The 16,293-nt window shown below is 40.1% G+C and overlaps 1 protein-coding gene across 7 annotated transcripts in view; it reads left to right on the forward strand.

Moving 5' to 3' along the window:
- Positions 1-16,293, forward strand: part of rnf220a (ring finger protein 220a) — a 172,420-nt gene that overhangs the window by 43,867 nt on the left and 112,260 nt on the right. For 5 of the 7 annotated variants that reach the window (XM_085930219.1, XM_085930221.1, XM_085930218.1 and 2 more), the window contains exon 1: positions 13,690-13,782. The exons of the other annotated variants lie outside the window; for them this stretch is intronic. The gene's annotated coding sequence lies outside the window, so the exon portion shown is untranslated. Of the gene's footprint in view, positions 1-13,689; positions 13,783-16,293 lie in introns of those variants that run through there. 7 annotated transcript variants of the gene reach the window in all.

Here is a 16,293-nt window from a genome sequence, read left to right on the forward strand (position 1 = left end):
CCACTCTGTCATCAATATTGTAGAAGAATCCATAGTGCAGGACAAGAAGACTAATTAGAGCCAGCTCTAAATTATTTAACTCCCTCTGATTTTATTGATTTGTCAGTTCAGAACTGTGACTCTGAGCTGTAAAATTGACTCTGCTGAAAGAGACATGCTTGTCTGCAGGTTTATGGCTGTCAGCACATCGAGGGAGACACACAATAATGTACTAATGCAGCTTACTCACACACAGCCGGCGCAACACAAAAGAATCGCACACGTGGACACAAAGCACCCGTGTTAATAAAGAGGCCAGCGGATAGATAATATAGTGAAACGATCAAGTCTCAACATTAAGCTCCTTAATTAACAGTAGTGCAATTAAACACGCTCATGTTCTTGATACACAGCAGAATGCGCACACCGCACACATGCACACACAAACTTGTAAACTAATTACACATCTCTCCTAATTAACACAGATCTTCATTTGAAGTGTATGGAGCCCCAGAGATCCAGTTAGCCACCTGTTACTAAAATCTCAGCTCAAGCATGAGGAGCATTCACAAATGCACAACACATACACACATCCAAACAAATGCAAGGTTTTACACTCCATAACACATGGTGTAGTTTTAAGCAGGCCTGAATGGCTAGCTTTATGTGTTTGCTACATTGGTTAAACAGCTAATTGGTTAATTGCAAAGGGATTATGTTCAGATGACTGGGAATCAATCGAGCAGGCAAGTTAGCAAGTGCGATTGACAGAAGAAGCAGAAGATGATCTCTTGGGCCGTGAACTAAATTAACCAATCAGAGAAGATGTTAATTGATCGCAGCGGTCTGGAGGTGAGCTGTGACCATGACAGTGATCGAAAAATAAGCGGTATTAATTGGAGACCCCCGAGTGTGTTTTGTTTTACCTTGCTACCTGTCGTGGTGTACCAAAAAGATTTAAGCGCAAGAGCTGATTTTTTAGATGTAAAGGATTGAAGTCAGTCCATCACCTTGCACTCATTTATCAAGCTTTCTTGCTCTCTCTATCATCCCCTCACCTTCCCTATGTCCTCCTCCCTTGTCATTTATCAAACTTTCCACACCAAAAGAAAACCACTAGACCCTGAGGAACACCTGCCTACCGTGACAGCTGGCCAAAACGTGAAACACACCCGTGACAAACACAACAGTCCAACAACAAAACAATTTCATTTCTAACCCGGGTTTTCAATCGGCGACCCAGAGGTGTGAATATTTTTCATGTGGCTGAATCTTTGGCAGCTCTGAAGATGTGGTTAGGCTGCGTGTGCATGAGTGTGTGTCAGGGCCGAGCGGACACAGATTAGAAGTGGCATTACAGGCCACTCCCTCATTGAGCAACAGCCAGAGTGTGACCACTGTCCCTCTCTATTACACTCTCTCTCCCTCTTTCGTTCACTTACTGCTTTGCCCGACGGGATTTTCTCTTTCCATCTCCTCTTGTTTGATTTCGCTTTTTTTTTGTCAAGGCTCGTTTTACACCTTCTTCCTCAAAATGTGTGGATCAAGATCTTTGGATTTGAAGAGATTTTTTTACGGCAGAATATCAACCTCAAAAGGTTAACAAAGTTGTTCCATATGTAGGTCTTCCAAATGTACTTGAGGAAGCAAGGGAAAACTCCATGAAATGATTTTTTTGGGTGAGATGGGGAGACAGAAAAGGGTAGTTAGTTACGGTTACATCACAGGAAGTAGGTCATTCTTTATGTTCAAACTGTCTTGAAATAACGTCAGTTATGAATTGGTACTATTTAAATAAAAGTAACTTGACTTCCATCATTCCAAGCTGGCCCTCATGCCATGGACATTATTGTATAAAATTAATTGAGAGATCGGTTAAAAGTTTTGCAATAAAAAAAAAAGAACCTTCTGTTATATACTGAAGTTTGCATGTTTGTTTTAAACAATAACTTCTTGTCAATAAATGCGAGAAAGGGAAAAGAAAGGCGAGGCGTGTCCGGTATCAGTCCCATGAAGAATGAAGTCACCTGCCTCTCCTCTGTCTTTGAAGGTCAAGGAGACCCACTTGCATATTCATGCGTGAGCGTGTGTATGTTTACCCGGTGTGTGTTTTGAGCGTGTGTCTGCGCGTATTGATGCACGTCCATGTGTGAGTGCGTGCGCCTGGATCGATGCCTTTTAATTGTTTTTTTCCTGAGCTGTGGAAGGAAGTGGCAGCAGTTATTGATTGGATGGAGGGATGGGGGAAGAGAGAGTAGATAGGAGGACAAGGAGTACAAAAGAGTGAAGATGGCGAGCGAGCGGGAGCAGTGTGGCAGACAAGGAGGAAATGTGACAAGACAGGGTGGCGACATGGAACATAGAAACGCCGTCTAGTGGGGCGATCAAGGGGATGTGTGTATGTGTGAGAGAAGGGGAGGGGGGGGGGGTGATGCGTGTCATTGTATGCATAGGTAAGTATGTGTGTGTTTTTGTTTTCAACATTTTTCCCCCATTGTTATTGTCTGTTAAGACAACCTTGTTCAATGTGTGTAATTTCTAGTGAAAAGGAAAAAAAAAAAAAGGACTTTGAGAAGACTGTTAAAATGTATCAACGGCTTTATCAGTGGTTACCAACAAAAAAAAAAAAAGGAATGGGAAGAGTGGGGGGGGTGTTGAGTCGAACCATATTTGAAGTACGGTGCTTGATGAAATTGGAGTCAATGGTGTTGGTCAACCTTGACATGGTGTTAGTTAAGGCTTGTTTGAATGAAATGTGTGTGGTTTTTCCGCCATGTCTATGTGGAAGCTGGCATGGTGTGTTTCCGTGTGTTTGGACTAAAAGTAACAAGCTTTGTTCCCCAACACTGTTCTACCATGCCCTCATTACACACAGGTTAAAGTGTCACTCAGCCGTCTAGACAGCACACACACACACACAAGCCTTCTCTCAGTCTTGAGAGATTGAATTTGTGAGTTTGTTGGGAAAAATGTGTACCTGTTGTGTCGCCCCTTAACTGAATTTATTAAGGTTCAACGACAACAGAAAAAGTTGTACTACGTTCATTTTGTCTTGTAGATTATTTTGTTGGTTCTTTTATCGCAGACAATTTGTTTCGGTTGAATTACCTGACATGTTGAAGGCGGAAGTACACGTCAGGTAATTCAACCTAAACAAATTGTCTGTGATAAAAGAACCAGCAAAATAAATAACAGAAAAAAATTGTTACACCACTTCTGTCTTTATTCTGTATGTAAATGAGCACCATACATTCCAGTTTCATCATCTATAACGCTGAAGTCCCCAGCAAAACTGATTGTTTTTATTTCAGTTTGAAATTAAAAACGTAAAGGGCCTTTTATGTATATGGCCTTTCTAATTTCTCCCCCTAATTTTGCTTTATGAAAAGCATGGCCCTTTTACTCCAAAAATAATCTGCATGTGCAACCCAAAAGCATTTGACTGAAAATAGAGGTGGTGTGATGCTGGAAAGACTGAGGAGATTGGAGCAACAACATACACAAGGCTCTTCTCTGCTTCTCCACAGTGTCATGGCTGCCTAGTATTCACACACACACACACACACACACACACACACACACACACACGAGCACGCACACACACATTCTCTGTAATAGATTCTCATCTTGACACTCAATTCTGTGGCGAGACGATCCCGCTTTATCCCTGCCTGCATCAAATATTTAAACACTTGTATTAGCGGCCGTGTCATCCCCTCAAACACCCGCAGCTTGAGGCCCCAATCTCGTCTCCACCTCTATTTCTCTTGCTTTCTGTCTCTTCTCATGTCTGCTCATGCACTTTCCTTTTTTCTTGCTTTTCCAGCCCTAATATCCACAATTTTATCATCCCCTCGCTTCCCTCTGCTACCCAATAATTTGATATTTTTAGGACTTCAATTTTTTTTCCCTTATGAAGGAGTGTGATAGACAGAGGGGTATTTGAAGGGTTTTATTCTTTTTTTTTTTTGTCAGGGGGGGTTCTTTCAGCCTTTTTTTTGGTCACAGGCCGAGAGCCCTATTCAATCTGAAGAAGCAAAGCTTTACAGAATTCAACAAGAAGACTAGCAGTATAAACGAGGGATGGGGAAAGACGGTAAAGAGGGAGAAAGGGGAGGGGAGTTAGATCAGCGGTGGTCGGTTGAGGGCTTGAATGACGTCTTTCAAGAGGAGCAGTCTAGCTTGTCAAATCGCCAGCTGCAAAATGAATCGGCATATCTGCTGAGACGTGGCGCTGTGGAGTTTCATATTCCCCCATAAGGCCAAATAACGCAATTGTCAGGGAGAGTGTGACAGAGAATGGAGGAGTGGAGCCTGTTTGAGGATGGAGGTGATGGACAGGAGAAAGCATTTACTCTTGATAGTTTCTTGATCTGTTGGTTATGGCAGGTCTGTCCAAACCCTCGGAAACTACTGAGCATGAAGAGTTTTCCAAGAACTGGTCTTTCTCAAAAAATCATGTAGACTAGCTTTCTTATCATGAATAATGCAAATGTTATGAACAATACAAAACGATGATATAAAGATGAAAAAAATGTAAAACTGAAACATTTTATTACCTATGTTAGAAACTTTACAAAACAGAATTACCTCAATCATGTTTTGAAAAAGGACATCTAATCTATTTATTGTTCTGGCATTTTTCATCTATATTTACTGTTCTATAAATCTTTCCTCCTGTTATGCATTACCGTTTGAAATAAATATACACTAATTAATGTATAAAGACAGAGTGATTGTATTTTTCATGGGTCACCATTTTTCTGTCTCTCTCTCCATCTATGTGTCAGTATTTTGGCACATGGTGGGACTGGCTAATGGAAAAACTCCTGGTCTGGTTCCTCTTGTTCAGCAGACAAATCCGAAAGCCTCAATGGCATGTTACCATATTGCCATGACCAGGGCCACCCTGTCACACTCTACTGGTCACCCAACTAATGGGCCCACCGAAGGAGAGAAAATGAACGGTGAGTTGTACCGGGGGACGAGGGGGGGGGAGCGAGGGGTGTTTTGGTCTGTTGGTTTATGAAAAGCCATACAAAGGGTGGAAAATCTGGAAAACAATTAACAACATACTTACTTTAACTATTTTAAATTGCATTCATAATCAAAATGTTACGTTAACAACCCCTTGAGATCTCAGAAGCCTGGACATGTATCTTTCTCACTGACATCCAAGCATCATTAACTCTAACTGTCCTGATCCCATCATTGTTACCTTTCTTAGTAGTGTAGATATTCAGCATGTCTGTTGTGTCAGCATCTATGGTACAGATAACTAATTCCAATTTGTTTGAACTAATAACAGATAACTAATTCCAATTTGTTTGAACACAATTTGTTTGAACTCACGGAAGATGGTGAACAGAAAATATTTAATATGTTATATTATTGCATAACATTATACTGTATGTCATAATCATCAACTTTATAAGTCAAGGTGAACATAGTTTGGGTTCCATCTGACTTTTCAATTTGACTTTCCAAAGTATTGATTGATAATTACGACAAACCTATTGAAAGCTATTGCCTAGAATTTCATCAATGGTTTCCTCATCTCTAAAAGAAGATGTGACATCTCTTTTGCTACAGATGTGTCACCAAGTGTTTCACTCCTCTCTTTCTGTTTAGTTGTAATTTGACATGGAGATGCTCGTTATCACAGATCAAAGATAGCCAATGTCTGTCAGGTTCCCCCACAGACGGTGGAAACTGATGAGAAATACATCAAACCGTGTATATCAGAGACAAAGGCTAAGCCGATGAGGAATGGTATGGCATGATCATAGTGGTAGCAGTGTCAACAAAGGACATCTGTCCAGCTCAGTGGCTTAGTAGTAGAGTGTCCTCCCTGAGACTGGAAGGTTGTGGGTTCAAACCCCGGCCGGGTCATACCAAAGACAATAAAAATGGGACCCATTGCCTCCCTGCTTGGCACTCAGCATTAAGAGTTGGAATTGGGGGGTTCTATCACCAAATGCTGCTCACTGCTCCTCTCTCCCCCAGAGATCAAAATCACATGGGGATGGGTTAAATGCAGAGGATAAATTTCACCACACCCAGATGTGTGTGTGATGATGATCATTGGGACTTTTGGACTGTTGCATTGCCTTATGATGTAGCCCAGACTAAGTAATAGTGGTCAAAGTCTTTCAAGATGTGATCCTGCCTCCCACAGAATATTGCCATATTCTGTGTCATTATTTGTCTTGTTTTAAATCATTTCTATTTGGTTTTCATGGTCTGCAACTTGTCAAGAATGGTGACCATTTTTTTAGGGGGTGGTAACACATTTGTGAATGTTTTCAGGCTAACATTGCAGAATAGACTCTAGAAGACAAGCTGCCAAGAAAATGGACAGGAGGTTTATTGTTAAATGTGATTAACATATTCTAAACAATGCATAACAGTTATGCAGAATAAAATGTTACTTGTTAAATTGAGTGTACAATTAAAGGTTTGGGTTAACATTTAAGGCTGGGACAGATTTTCTGTTTTTTCCATTTTCTTCCGATTTGGTTTTAGTCTCCACTTCAAGATATTGTAAGTTCCTGCAAGATAAAAAAACAAAAAATCTAATAAATACATTTCATTGCAGTGGAACCTAATGACCCAGAATTACATATATTATATTTGGTGTAAAGTTTACATAGAAAAACATATGCAGACCAACGTGCCAAAAAGGACTCATTCTGCTAATGCATTGCAAAATATAGTCCAGTCATATAGTACATGTAAATATCTTAACAGGGTCATTTTCTTTGTAGCAGGATGCATTGTCTTTAAAAAAAAAAAAAAAAAAAGAAATCATGAAGCTTCAAAAATATGTCCATTTATCATCACCCTGAGACTGTTCTTAGCCTCTGAGGGTTATTTTGTCAGATGGGACTGAGGCAGCCCTCCTCCCCAACCACTCCAATAAGTGTTTTTCAATTACTGCTGTCAGGTGGTAATCATCTAGTGATGAATAGTCTGATATCCAGCCTTTATATTCATTTTAGATTGTTTTTAGACACGTCTCTGTGCGTGCGTGCGTGCGTGCGTGCGTGCGTGTGTGTGTGTGTGTGTGTGTGTGTGTGTGTGTGTGTGTGTGCGTGTGAGAGAGACATTGTGAGGGCATAAGAATTAATATATGTTTTTTACGCGCCAAGTGTAGAAGGTGATCTTAAATTAATGGCAAAGTTAATTAATTTTGCCTAGTTCAATTATTCACAACAGCAACGAATATAAATGTTGCTTTTCTCCACAATTAAACCATCCACTATCTTCCCAAAGAAGAGGCTCAGAATTACAGTTTGATATCAAATATTTATGATTATGACTCATCAAGGATAATGATTGCAATTTATATCTATTTTCCAGCTCTTTCGTTACCAGTAACAAAAACACACGCAGAAATGGCTTCTCATTCGAAGCTCCTTATGAATATATTATTATGTTGACAGCATGTAATTGTCTTGCATAAATTACCATATCAAGAAAATGTAAAGAAATTTAGTTTGATACTCTTTCGAAACAACGGCAGTAGTAGCCAAATTATTATCACACAATATGAACTTTTACGGAAATATAGAAATATACATGATATAGTATTATTTATTATTATTCATAATCCAATTAATTTGTGGAATAATGTAAGGAACATACATAAACGGGGCCCTTTTCTACAACTCACACACTCACCTGTGGTAAATGTACTCACAAACTAGAAAGTCTTTGCTACTCCCACACTTGCAAGGTAGACATGAAACAAAGTTACACACTGGAGAGGAGACAATAAAATAAAATATGTGCAAGGAGAGAAGAGACTATCTATCGTCCTCCCTCCCTGCTCTTTCCTCTATGCTCTCCATCTATCACACCCAGCAGGTAGCACAGACCACTGACCAAGCCTGTCCTCTCGTCATTAGGCGCGCTCTCTCGCTACGCGATCCATGTGGCTACCCCTGTCTGCTGTCTCCAGCCCAGCACCCCATAATAATATCTCTTTCAGCCTTCACACAGTGATAAATAGGAGCATATAGAACAAAGAAGGAAGCAAAAGAAAAGGTAAAGAGCAGAGGGAGGAAAATGTCCGATTGAGGCCCAAATGAAGTGAATAGTTCTGTGTTGGACACATTCGCTTTCAACAATCTTTGCACATAATGTCACATTTGTGTCATCATTATATCTCTTGAGAATCTTTCTTTTTTTGTCCTAACGATAATCTCTGAAGAGAAAGAGTTTCATTTACTTCAGCATTGCCAATGTTTTGTCAGAAAGCTGTGAGCAACAACAATTATAGTCAGTTATCGCCATCAATCTAGCCAAATATTTTTTTAATTATTTTTTATTATTCCATCATACCTTTCTTCCTCCTCTTCCGACCACCGGACTTGCCCCCCTGTCTCTACCCAACTTGATTTAAGAGTTGTCCTTATAGCTTTGACATGTCGCTATTTCTATTAGAGTGGATTAGGCGTGTGCAAGAGAGAGAGAGCACGAGCATTATTTGGGGGGGTGGGGGGGGGGGGGGCACAATGGTTTAAATATAATAGTCCTCTAAGTTGCCTTCTCTGACACAAAGTACCATTCAGTCACAGAGATTAAATAAATGTGTGTATGTGAATGTGCGCTTGTGTGTGTGTGCATGTCTGTATGCATTGCATTATAGCCCAGATAGTAATATCTTCTGTGCATACATTATCTATCCTTCCCATTATCCAGAAATCACATGCAAAAAAAAAAAATTTAATCGTGGCTCCTCTCAGGCTTTTTGGTAGCAGAATGGACTGTGGTGCCCACTCCGACAAGCACACCAGCAGTCAGGGGTTAAGATAGCAATCAGTACAGGACCGCAGACGGAGGCAGACATTTTAATATTAGTTTTAATACTCACAGAGGCTGAGGGTTGCTAAAAGGCCAAGCCAGCACTCAACACACTGCTCTCCTTCAAATTTGTAGTAGTCACACACAGTTAAAGGCTTACAGACTGCTAACTGCTATCATAATTCCAATTGTAGCAAAACAGAACTTTATTCCATCTAGGATGACAATGAAGACACGTAAAATAAATTCACTAAAAAGTGGAACCTTTAAAGTGTTCTCAGACACTGGTCAACCTCTGAACCATCTCAGATTTCAAATACATTTTCCGTATTGGGAATAGTTTTGACTGAAATTTTACCATTATTGGGGTGGCATGTCACCTTACAGTTCAGGGGTGAGGATTTGATTCTGGAGTTTTCTGTGAGGAGTTTGTACGTTCTTTCCCGTGCTTGCATGGGTTCCCTCTGGCTACTTAGGTGTGAGTGTAAATGCTTATTTTACTCGTACAGGCTGCTGAGGAGCTATTAAGATTAAACTTAGCATAAGAATAGTTACTGAATAATCAAGCAGTGATGATACCATAAACCTGCCCTTAAAATATGTAATATTCTTATTTCTGTTCTGTGTCAAGCGTTATTGAGCATCTTTGGTTACAATTTGAACCGCTCCGCATAAGACTGATTCAAACTCAAATGTCAAATCCGTTCACGCTTTATTCTGAGGTGAAGAATAAAACTTTGATTAAAGTTATTTTCCATCTTCAAAGCCTTGCATCAGAGCACCAACATCTGAGATGCCTGGATGGAACACAAGCGGTTGGAAAATAAAAAGGAGGTGACACTGAAATGGCCTGCCTGCTCTGCATGCTTCTTGCTGTTATGCATCAATCTGTCAGGCAGCCTTATTACTATTCAGATTACACACAGCACACACACTATTCAGATCAGAGGCTGAAGTGCACAGGATGTGGAGTGGTGTTTCACAGACATAAGTGACCTTTTCAATCGTTGCTGGACACTTTGAGTCGGCAGTGAATCCATCTCTGCGAACTGGTGTGATGGGCCAATTCGTTCAGGTCCGTCCAACGCTTTGAGGATCTGCTTGTGGGCTGCTCTAATGCATGCACATTACATTTCTTCACACCACCTGCACTTGTACACTTATTTGATTTTTTTTGCCTTTTTGCAGGTTGCTGGTAGTGGCCACTTGAATCACAAAGGAAACATTTTCTTATTAATTCTTTTTTTACTACTTTGTTTAGTACTCAAACCATTATACACGCACACACAATCAACTGCCTGGATTCTTCCCATTACTTCATGAATCTTTTGCGAACAGCATGGGTCTAGCAATTACAAGAGGATGTCCCCCCCCCCCCCCCCCCCCCCCCAACCAGATTTCCCACAATTAACGGACACACACACACGCTCATGCTATAATGGTGTGTTCCTTCATGGTGGCTGGTGCTCTTTCATGCATCTCAAGCTGCGGTCCTAGTTAATTATCCACACCATTAATTTATTGGGTTTGTATATTTGTTGCTTGTTAGCTCTCCAGTGAGAGGGAGAACACACAAATATCCCATCTTTTCATAATCATCTCTCTTTCTCTTCAACAGCATCAATATTGTCTACACGTGTACAATAACAGATGGCTGTGTGTAAAAAATGTTGCATAACACCAATAGGAGTCAATAGAGTCCCTTCTCCGCAAATTAACATGGGTTGTGTCCAAAAAAATTAATGTAGAAGATAGAATCACCACATGGAGATTACATTTCTTTTCCTGTGTAGACAGTTAAATTGGGAGTATTATTTACTAGCCCTGTGCAATCAAAAGATATCAAATGGCGTTATTTATTTATTTATTTATTTATTTATACACACACACACACACACACACACAGTACAGCGCATGACTCTCACAATTGACAGTGCATGTCAGAGCACCAACCAACCAAGCATGAAGTCAAAGGAATTGTCGGTTGACCCCAGAGACAGGATTATCTGGAGCGACAGATCAATAATGTCAGATAAATGGAAGAAGTTCTGAACTACTAGAACTCCTACGAGAGCTGTCTGCTCATCTAAATTGAGCAGGAAAAGGGCCTTCATCGGGGAAGTGATCAAGGATGGTAACACTACCAGAGCTGCAGCATTCCAGAAGGACAATCCACCGACCAGTTCTGTATGACAGAGTAGTCAGGACTGAAAATGGAATGCAGCCATGTATAAAGACATCCTGGATCCAGAGCAAACTTTACCTCAGACTGGAGTGACACTTGATCTTTCTGTAAGACAATGACCCGAAGCGCACAGCCAAGATATCAAATGGCAGAGTCCACATTTGAATGAAATTGAATATCACTGGAGCAGGGATATGTGACCTTAAGGTTAGCAATGGCGGCTCGTCAATAGAGGGCACTAAGTCACCGCCCTGAGTCACATTGAAAGGGACAACAAATAAATATCAAAATAAAAAAATAATTATGCAGTGTGGAAAATGCACTTACCAACTAGCGGTGCACTATTAGAATGAAACGAACTAGTTTATTTAACAATTCCGATTAATCTCTCCCAGTGCAGAGACGATTCAAGAAGTTGAAGAAACTCGTGTATTTTGTTATTTGTTGTTTTTAACCCACTGCAGCATTTTGATGGTAGACATACCAATTGATATTTTATCTCTTGGTACCAAATAATAACCTCCATAAATAACCCACATCAGACAGTGAGCCAGAAAAGTCAGCAGTCAGAGACACAAAGAGAATGAGTGGCAGACAACTTAATGGAGGGACTGGACAAGGACTAAAAAGGAAGAGTGAAATCATTAGGATGCAAATGAGAGAGGACGATTACCATGTGTGTGAGAGATTGAAAGAGATACTGTATAAAAGGAGTGTGCGATTGAGTCGTCTCACACAGTTGTGAGAAGTAACAACCATCACATGTTCAGTGTCAAGATCCAAGTGCCAGGCGCAATTAATTTTATAATGATGACTATTTTTCAGGCCACACAAATTCTGCTATAATCTACAAATATTTCCGGACACAGTATGCAGGGTACAATAGAATCTCAAGACGTTACTTTTAATTCTATCAGCGGATAATACCAAAAGGACAAAAACTCAGAAAATAGGGCCCGTGGTCTGAAATGGGTCCTTTAAAATGCTAAAGATCTAAAACCCAGAATTAACAACACCCACCTATTCTTAAAAGCAGATCTAAATCTTACTGAAGATCTTTGTAAGAAGGCTCAAGACGAAGTCAGGAGAAGGCACATTTCAAACCTGAGAGGGTTTATTTCTCCACTGGAAGGATGACAATATTGTCCATGTGTTAAGGCATGCTAGGATTTCATGATTGCAACTTTATCAGATGGTATCAGATCAAATGTTTACCTCTCTCACCCATCCAACAAGGTGAGAGGATTCACTAAACTAGCCTGTGTCTTTGCTCTTGAGTCTGTCCATAAAACAAAAATATATGTAGCGGCTCAGCCCAAAGCCATAACCAAATAAAACCCGTTCAAGTGTCTTCCAAGGATTTCCGTTGTGTCATAAAAATCACTTTTTATTTGTTTTTATCTTTCATTTTTTATTTCGATCAACTTTGGCATTGTCCTGTCCATAAATCCACATCTTACAAGTTTCCTGTTGAATATCTCTTTAACCCTCTTTCTCAGATTTTCTCTTTAAGAGTCTCCCAGGGCAGCATGTAAGATTTATTTCTAAACATACTGCTGCAAGAGGTGATTGCCAGTCTTATCTTTTGAAAAATGATGTACTTCCTGTTGAGAAGAGATCTGTTGGGCAGACTCATCACGATGGGTCGTTTTTGTTTTTATTATGTACTCGATCTGTTCGATTCCCATTATGATATTTGCTTTCTGCCACAGATTTTTTTTTTTGTGTCTGCTCCATGCAGCTTCTAAGTCATCAATCTTAAATGCTGATTTTTTTCCTGAATATTATCAGAATGAGATCCGTGGAGTTTACTAAAAGCAGGATCTACACGATTCAATTTGATGTTAAATAAGTTGACTTTAAATGAATCACAATTGATGATTTTGGCAGTGTCCCCTGCGTAGGCTCCCCCCCTCCTTCCCCCCTTGCAGTGGTGTATCAGCACTCCATGTTAATGACACTTGACAGATAGTTGAAGGGCACGGGCTGCTCCCTGTCAGCCCTGTTTTGGACTCATAATTATTTCACCAGTGTCACGTCACTGTCACCCTTGCCTGCTTCACACCATCTCAAACACACACATACAGACTCCCTCCCCCCCTGACTGCTATGCCTTGAGGAGAGTATGTCTGTTCATTGGGCTGTCACTCGACCTCAGCGCTGGCCATTTTCCTGCCAAGACAAGCATTGCTGCCACAACAAACCAGAACCACAGCTTTGTAACTGTGTGCTTAAAGGAATGTAAATGCCTTAAGTTCATTCAAACAGGGATTTGAGTTGATCAGAAATTTAGAAGGTAAGGCCAGCTATACGATACAAATGTATTGTTTTTAATTTTATCTTATCATTTGACTACCAGGAATAAAATAATCAAATATTATATTCAGAAAATAGTACCATGTGACCAGTGCCAGTCCGAGACCAACGTGGTGCCCAAGCCAAGATTGTATATGGTGCCCTCCTAGTTGAACAATGTTAGTTGTCCAGTTATTTAAAAAATGCACAGCTTCCCCTATTGAAAGAGATTTGTTCATCTACAGCAAATATATCTGGATTTTACTCCAAGATCAAACCTGTTTTTCATTTGCTACTTTATATGATAGCATTCAGTACATCGAACTGTTTCATTCCTTAAATTCATTTTGGCCTTTCACCTGCACATATATCCCTTACTCATTTATTTACCTCTCAGTGCAGGGGGCGTTGACCGGGGCAGTAATTAGGCCACCCAACTCCCACTAGGTAGAAATCAAGCAACCAGGTACACTCCTCGAGACTGTCGGTGCATGTGGAAGTGCAGCCACACACTGGTGAGTAACGTAGCATTGCTTTAAAACCCTCAGTTTTATTCACAGTTGAATTCATTGTGATTTTAGATTGTTTAATATGTAAGACTGTCCATTTAAGGTGTTTGCACTTAGGTATTTTAAACTTTACGTTCATGTGATCGATGAAGTCCCAGGAAAGTGACGGACTTGTATAAAGTATGGAGTTTATTTTTGTAAGCTTTCCCATCTTTGATAGTGTCGTTTATCACCGGTGTAACTTGTGGGTTTAATTCTCACACCAGGGAAATACAAGGGTGAAAAGATAAGAACAACGGATGCAAGTGTGACTGACAAACATCTTGAGGATTTAAAAAAAAAAAAAAGGCAAAGATTGGAAAGTGGAAAAGGACAGTCAAGATTGATAGAGAGTGAGGGAGCGATCAATGATTTAAACAATAATACAGCCTTCTGTATTCACTGTCACACTCACTCGTTGCTGCCATCACAATTGTCTCGCAGACAAAGACAAGAAGAGAATGTCTGTCTGGTACAAGCTCCATCTCTTCAAATCACCATCCTCATACCTCTCAGCTTTGTTTCTTCCTTTTTCCAATGTCTGATGCAATTTCCCTTTTGATTTTTTTTTTTTGGTGCGCTCACCATCATGTCATCTTGGTTGTTCATATGATGTCTTTTTATGTATCTCTGCATCCTTGGTTGACACATTTGTTTTGTTTTTCGATTTGTCAATCCCTCAAGATTTTGTTGGATTTCCATACACATCTAAAATAGCCACATCCTGTACTAATCTTTACAAAGATTTTTTGCAAAATTTAAAAGATGAGCTAAAAACCAGGCACTCATTCACTGTACGTGTAATCATACCTGGTCAAACTGCCTTGCCCATTAAAAGCTGACACTCACCTGCAAATGACAGAGGCTGTGCATTCAACTTAATTGCAAGGAAGCCAATCAGCAGCCACATCTCCCTCACTCTTCACCTCACCACGTTTGTGCCTCTCTCCCACTTCTAGCCTTCTGTTGAAATTAAGGTGGGCTGACAAACAAATTAAATCTGTCACATCCTGTTTGCATGAACCAGACAGGAAGTCAATATCATCAGCCATGTTGGTTAGCCTGAGTTGTAATCACACTTCTCTGCCATGGCAACAGAGATGAGGATTTGAGATGGACAAAGCGCCATGGGCTCACGTTTCCTGTCTTCTGCAAGGATTCAATAATTCCATATGGGTTATTGATGTTTGCTTTAAAACCCTTTGAAGCGCAACATGGGTCTAAAGTGACCTGGCATCGGGTTGCTGTGTTATCATTTACAAGAATAATATGTTGAGTAAACGTACAATCTTTTTGTACCTCTCCTAGATATACGTACAATTCTTCACCATGTGACTGAGAAGTTCTTTAGGGAGGAACTGAAACTGGCCTTTATGGAGGAAAAAACAATCAATATATTTCTTTTTGTCTAAAAGTTCTAAAGACTAAAAAAGAATGAACTGCGGTAATAAGAAAAATCTGTTCAATGACGTCTACTTAGAGTATTAAATCCAAAATATTCATACTAGGTTCAGTAAGATGTGTTCTTCAATTTGGGTGAATGTGAGTTTGCATCTCTCTGTTTCTCTTTATGTACCTTGCAACCGGTTAGCGCAGAGATAGGCTGAAGTTCACTCGCGACCCCAAAGAGGATAGTTTTTTTTGTTCAGTTTCTCTGAGGTACCAAATAGTTTTGTGTTTTGGGACCCCTGGTCCAAACAACACATACAGAAACTCTGATGACATGATCCCATTGCCTCTGTCACTTATCTTTAAAGCAATTCATGAATGAAAGACACCTTTAAACTCAATGACTATTTACCTGAAATGAAGTTGTGTCATTTCACACACACACACACACACACACACACACACACACACACACACACACACACACACACACACACACACACACACACACACACACACACACACACACACACACACACACTCTCTCTCTCCAAGATAAGGTCAAAGGTCAACGTAGACCTCTTGACTTTAGCTTCTGTTTATCAGATCAATGCAGTTCAATTCTTGCCCCCCCGCAACACTTTGTCCCTCTGTCACTTAGACATACACTCACTGCTGAGTTCCAGTCCCAGTGGAGATGGAGCTAATATCAGCAACATCAGTTATATGCTTCGGGCTGCGCGTGTACGTCTGTGCGTGGAAAGGACAACGGTCAAAGGTCAAGTCACCTTCAGGGCTGCTTTGCCACCATTTGAATATACTAAGACATGACGTGTTAAATCTATAGTGATTCAAATGACAAATTACGTCATGAATCATAATATGAATACAATGATTGTAATGATAATACAAACATATCAAACAAAAAAGTTGAGTTGAAAAATCAATACTGTAACGATATTGGACTCAACTTTAAAATCATATAGATTAATGTCAACTTTTGGGTTTGGGCGAGACTTGTTTTGCTTTTTCTTTATTCACTCCATTTACTGTGATATTTCCATCGCTTGATCCTATGTCCAACCCTCT

Source organism: Syngnathus leptorhynchus, chromosome 14 (genome assembly GCF_054491065.1).
Source record: "Syngnathus leptorhynchus isolate UIUO chromosome 14, UIUO_Slep, whole genome shotgun sequence".
NCBI lineage: Eukaryota > Metazoa > Chordata > Actinopteri > Syngnathiformes > Syngnathidae > Syngnathus > Syngnathus leptorhynchus.